The sequence below is a fragment of the Schistocerca nitens genome, chromosome 3, assembly GCF_023898315.1.
Source record: "Schistocerca nitens isolate TAMUIC-IGC-003100 chromosome 3, iqSchNite1.1, whole genome shotgun sequence".
Taxonomy (NCBI): Eukaryota; Metazoa; Arthropoda; class Insecta; order Orthoptera; family Acrididae; genus Schistocerca; species Schistocerca nitens.
Window position 1 is genome coordinate 91,261,043 of NC_064616.1, and position 6,616 is coordinate 91,267,658.

Genomic DNA, 6,616 nt, shown 5'->3' on the forward strand with positions numbered 1-6,616 from the left:
AATAAGATAATCATAACACTCACAAAATTTAAAAATGCAAATTCATCAAAACAATTATCATTTATACAATGCAGTGTGCACAAATAGGCATGCTAGACTTCCGAGTATGTTTCGCAACTTTTCTGAAATTACTACAATTTAGCATTTTCCTTAACGTGAATATCAGTTAAAACTGTTTATTTATCACGAAGACTGCACACTGCAATTTACTGTTAGGTTAACCCGTCGGCTCCACTCACCAACCGACGTTACCGCGAGTCGCGATGTTTTGACGTTTTAGATGGGCGTGGCCATGCCGCCGCTGGAGCTCGTGTGAAGGCGACGTAGTTCCCCGTCGGCCGCTCCGTGGCGCTGTACGCGGACGTAGTTTGTAGTTCGGCCGCTAGATGCCGGGACTGCGCTCGTCGTCTCGAAGTTGCGTCGCTCGCCATGCTGTCGTGTGAAATCACCTCGCGGATCGAAGCTCTTTGGTGCAACTGCTACGTGGCTCTGCGTGACGTCACTCACTACTTGCGTCGCCACAATACGTTATCGTCAGCATACCAGTTTATGGGTCCACACGAAACCGTCCGATTTTCACCGTGCAAAAAACAATTTCAGTCAATTTGTTATCATTAAGCACCTTTCTAACACTTTTGTGACGAAATCTTAGCTCGTTTTGCTATTTTACTGTTCACACGTGTCTTTCTTTAGCGACCACTTTTCACAGTTTTTCGCGCGGATTTTCGCGTTTGTACTTTGCAACACCGTTTAATATAGCCCGCAAAACAGTTTAGTCACAATCCTGCGATATTATTACTTCGTATTGTTCAAAAATTACACTGTTCCTTATCGCGATTTTAACGTTCATGCACTGTCCCGATTCCACATTGAAAATTTTGTTTTCTCGTCCGAAAATTGCACTTGTTCTTTTCACGGTAAGCCAACTGTGTTAACACGATTCGTCCGAAAATTGCAGTTGTCCTTTCACGGCTCGCCAACTGTGTAACATTTCGGATCCGAAAATTGCACTAGTCCTGGTCACGGTACGCAAAGGGTGTAACACGTCCTTTTTATTCTTTTAGTTATCCGCTCGTTCGCGGACCTGATTAGCAGCCCAAAATTAGATAATTAATTAATGTGAGCGTGTACCTAATGGGCTAGCAATCGGATTGGACTGCTCAGGAGGTGTTACATTCCGTATTGTCCTCGCAAATATGGTAATAAGTACGGTTTGGTGGTAATGAGGACAGCAAACACAGTTTCACAGACAAGATCTATATTCTCAGCAAAAGCCCAAAATAAGGAGACAGCCACTACCTTCGTCAATACACTGTTAATGACGGCTACTCTCATCACAGGTCTCTCTTTAATTATTCTTAATCGTCACACGCAATATCCAATCACTGTAATCCAATTAATGCCGGCGCGGTAGACGCGGAAGTATAACAGCGGCACTCAATCTCACTGAAATCACTTTATAATAAAACTTTCTCACTTTCCCGCATAATATTGATACAAAGGGGTTAAACCACGGCGTTGGCCACTCCCTTTGCCGGTAATTTGTATTAATTTCTGCTGGCTTTTGCACAGCTATGCCCGCCTCGCGGGAACCTAACACACCCTTACTTCATCACATCTCTACTCTCACTGCTCTCCGCCCAGCCGGCCGGTGTGGCCGTGCGGTTAAAGGCGCTTCAGTCTGGAACCGCGTGACCGCTACGGTCGCAGGTTCGAATCCTGCCTCGGGCATGGATGTGTGTGATGTCCTTAGGTTAGTTAGGTTTAATTAGTTCTAAGTTCTAGGCGACTGATGACCTCAGAAGTTAAGTCGCATAGTGCTCAGAGCCATTTGAACCACCATCTCCGCCCAGTTATTCCCGCCTCGCGGGAATCTACCCAAGCCGTCCACTCGGCACTCCGGGGAATCCCCTCTAGCTCGCGCTTCCTGCACACACTACTCGATATTTGCCCTGTCGACCTGTGTGATCGCAAATTTTAATAGTAAGGGCCTGCGGACCCCTTACACGCAGATGATGAAGAAATTGATGAAATGTATGACGAGATAAAAGAAATTATTCAGATAGTGAAGGGAGACGAAAATTTAATAGTCATGGATGACTGGAATTCGTCAGTAGGAAAAGGGAGAGAAGGAAACATAGTAGGTGAATATGGATTGGGGGGAAGAAATGAAAGAGGAAGCCGCCTTGTAGAATTTTGCACAGAGCATAACTTAATCATAGCTAACACTTGGTTCAAGAATCATAAAAGAAGGTTGTATACCTGGAAGAATCCTAGAGATACTAATAGGTATCAGATAGATTATATAATGGTAAGACAGAGATTTAGGAACCAGGTTTTAAATTGTAAAACATTTCCAGGGGCAGATGTGGATTCTGACCACAATCTATTGGTTATGAACTGCAGATTGAAACTGAAGAAACTGCAAAAAGGTGGGAATTTAAGGAGATGGGACCTGGATAAACTGAAAGAACCAGAGGTTGTAGAGAGTTTCTTTTGTGGCGGCGTTCGTAGCGACAAACAATTCGCTGTAGAAACGGCTTACGAAGTCACCGCCACACTTTTAATAGCGGGCCGACCGGTCCGCTGGAACAGTGAACAGAAAGATGAAAACCCAAACACTCTGATTAAATAAAAGTCGGTACTTATCTTTATTAACGAAGATACAGGAACGCAGTAGTGAACTCCGTGTCTACAGAAATCTGTCTAGTTCGAGTCGGAGCGGCTAGGTCAGCGTCGGCTGACGACAAACAACAACTCTGCTGCGATGAACACACAACTGACTAGCAAGTACACAATTCGGTGGCGAGTATACAACTGAGCGGCGAATACAGAACTGTCCTAGCTGCTATTCCTGTGTGGACCTCAGGAACAAGTGGTTGGCCTCACAGTTAGGATTGGCCTATGTGAGCGGCCGCGCGGGGGCGGACGCTGCGTTGTCCTAGCGCTCGCGACTCCAGCGCTTAAGAAGCCAGAAGCCAGCAGTGGCGCGCGCAGACTTGCGGCGATTTCCTGTCTCGCTGGCGCTGCTTATGCGGACGGCGTCCGGACTTTGATGCTGCCAACCTTTTGGCAGCGGGCTCGGGTGGCATTACTGGCTAGGATATAACAGTTTCAGGGAGAGCATAAAGGAACAACTGACAGGAATGGGGGAAAGAAATACAGTAGAAGAAGAATGGGTAGCTCTGAGGGATGAAGTAGTGAAGGCAGCAGAGGATCAAGTAGGTAAAAAGACGAGGGCTAATAGAAATCCTTGGGTAACAGAAGAAATATTGAATTTAATTGATGAAAGGAGAAAATATAAACATGCAGTAAATGAAGCAGGCAAAAGGGAATACAAACGTCTCAAAAATGAGATCGACAGAAAGTGCAAAATGGCTAAGCAGGGATGGCTAGAGGACAAATGTAAGGATGTAGAGGCTTGTCTCACTAGGGATAAGATAGATACTGCCTACAGGAAAATTAAAGAGACCTTTGGAGAGAAGAGAACCACTTGTATGAATATCAAGAGCTCAGATGGCAACCCAGTTCTAAGCAAAGAAGGGAAGGCAGAAACGTGGAAGGAGTATATATAGGGTTTATACAAGGGCGATGTACTTGAGGACAATATTATGGAAATGGAAGAGGATGTAGATGAAGATGAAATGGGAGATAAGATACTGCGTGAAGAGTTTGACAGAGCACTGAAAGACCTGAGTCGAAACAAGGCCCCGGGAGTAGACAACATTCCATTAGAACTACTGATGGCCTTGGGAGAGCCAGTCATGACAAAACTCTACCATCTGGTGAGCAAGATGTATGAGACAGGCGAAATACCCACAGACTTCAAGAAGAATATAATAATTGCAATACCAAAGAAAGCAGGTGTTGACAGATGTGAAAATTACCGAACTATCAGTTTAATAAGCCACAGCTGCAAAATACTAACACGAATTCTTTACAGACGAATGGAAAAACTGGTAGAAGCGGACCTCGGGGAAGATCAGTTTGGATTCCGTAGAAATGTTGGAACACGTGAGGCAGTACTAACCTTACGACTTATCTTAGAAGAAAGATTAAGAAAAGGCAAACCTACGTTTCTAGCATTTGTAGACTTAGAGAAAGCTTTTGACAACGTTAACTGGAATACTCTCTTTCAAATTCTGAAGGTGGCAGGGGTAAAATACAGGGAGCGAAAGGCTATTTACAATTTGTACAGAAACCAGATGGCAGTTATAAGAGTCGAGGGGCATGAAAGGGAAGCAGTGGTTGGGAAAGGAGTGAGACAGGGTTGTAGCCTCTCCCCGATGTTATTCAATCTGTATATTGAGCAAGCAGTAAAGGAAACAATAGAAAAACTCGGAGTAGGTATTAAAATTCATGGAGAAGAAGTAAAAACATTGAGGTTCGCCGATGACATTGTAATTCTGTCAGAGACAGCAAAGGACTTGGAAGAGCAGTTGAACGGAATGGACAGTGTCTTGAAAGGAGGATATAAGATGAACATCAACAAAAGCAAAACGAGGATAATGGAATGTAGTCAAATTAAATCGGGTGATGCTGAGGGGATTAGATTAGGAAATGAGACACTTAAAGTAGTAAAGGAGTTTTGCTATTTAGGGAGTAAAATAACTGATGATGGTCGACGTAGAGAGGATATAAAATGTAGACTGGCAATGGCAAGGAAATCGTTTCTGAAGAAGAGAAATTTGTTAACATCGAGTATAGATTTAAGTGTCAGGAAGTCGTTTCTGAAAGTATTTATATGGAGTGTAGCCATGCATGGAAGTGAAACATGGACGATAACCAGTTTGGACAAGAAGAGAATAGAAGCTTTCGAAATGTGGTGCTTCAGAAGAATGCTGAAGATAAGGTGGGTAGATCACGTAACTAATGAGGAGGTATTGAATAGGATTGGGGAGAAGAGAAGTTTGTGGCACAACTTGACTAGAAGAAGGAATCGGTTGGTAGGACATGTTTTGAGGCATCAAGGGATCACAAATTTAGCATTGGAGGGCAGTGTGGAGGGTAAAAATCGTAGAGGGAGACCAAGAGATGAATACACTAAGCAGATTCAGAAGGATGTAGGTTGCAGTAGGTACTGGGAGATGAAGAAGCTTGCACAGGATAGAGTAGCATGGAGAGCTGCATCAAACCAGTCTCAGGACTGAAGACCACAACAACAACAACATGTCGCCATGAAATCTTGCATTCGGAAGAATTTTTAAATTTTTATTATGCTAGCCCCAGACAGCCCAAGCATAACTGCAGCACTGGTGTAGGGAGATCCAAAACGACAAATTGTCTTTCATGTTACAACAAATCAAAAAACCACTGTGACCTAACCGGGTAAATCGTGGACAGCACATTTAGAGTTTGGTCGATGATTCCTAAAGAGCTGCTCCTATTACACTCACCCCTGCTCCTCTTGTCTGGGCTCTCGTCCTCACCACTCCCCTCCAATTTTTTAAAAAAGAGCTTGAAGCCTAGTTTACCCGGAGACACTAAATTGCGAAAGTAAGTTTCTTAACTGCGCTGCCAGGAACTGCGCGTGCGGGGCCCGCAACGATGAAAGTCGTTGGCGAAACTGTACAATTTCGAAACGTTCCCTTTTCACAACATGAAACTATGTTTTTAGGTAAGGTGCGGTTTCAGTAAATCCATTATGGAGTGTGGAACGAGAAAATTGTTACATTAAATGTATTCACAATTGCGAATATGGACAACCATCAGCTGTAGAATGGAATGACGACAATGAAAATACATGTTGGACCAACACTCGAACTCTGATTTCCTGCTTATCGTCAGTGGTCGCCTTATAATTCTTTTTTTCCCCGTGATTTAGAAGACCTTTTTTTCGCCTTAATAGCTTTTTTTATGGATAGTGGACCGTGGGGGCACAGGAATCAACAGAAGTGGAACACGTTATTGTTGTTTATTTATTTGCATTTTGTTTTTGTAAGATTCACTATTATTATGAAATTACGTGGAACATACATCAGCGACTGAGAAAAAAATATAAATTCTGGGTAAAGAAAAAGGAAGAGAAAAATGAAATAAAATCCGCGCAATCTACGAAGCGCTCTCCCATCCGTCGAGTTCAGAGGTAGAATCTATCGTAGGTGGCTTCAACTCAGATACCGCCGGGGATAGGGGTAGGTGCCCTCAGCTCCAGGCATCCCCCATCTTAGCAGAGGTCTAACAAAGACCCATCGAAGATAGTTAGCAAATAATGTTCGGTAACGTGGCGTGTTTTCGAGAGCTGCATGGGCTGTTCGTAAATAGGTCCAGAAGTCGAGGTGGGATTTAGGTCTCTCATCAAAGAGATAAGCGACCGCCCACCCCTTGACCCATGTAATTGCATGACATTTGGCGGCGGGAAAATGTTTGTCCTCTGGGTATAGAAACATGCACGGATCGATTGTGTCTGGTTGCACTCGGAGATAGCAAGCAATGATTTGCTGCACGAACAGCCAGACACCTTGCGAAGAGCCGCATGTCAGACGGTGGTCGTCAGTGTCCATTTGCTGGCAAAGGAGACAAAGAGGGGAATCTGCCACACCAACGTTGTGCAGTCGCTGTATCGTGGCAAATTTCCTGTTGACCATGTAATTCACAGTGCTCGGACGTCCATAGG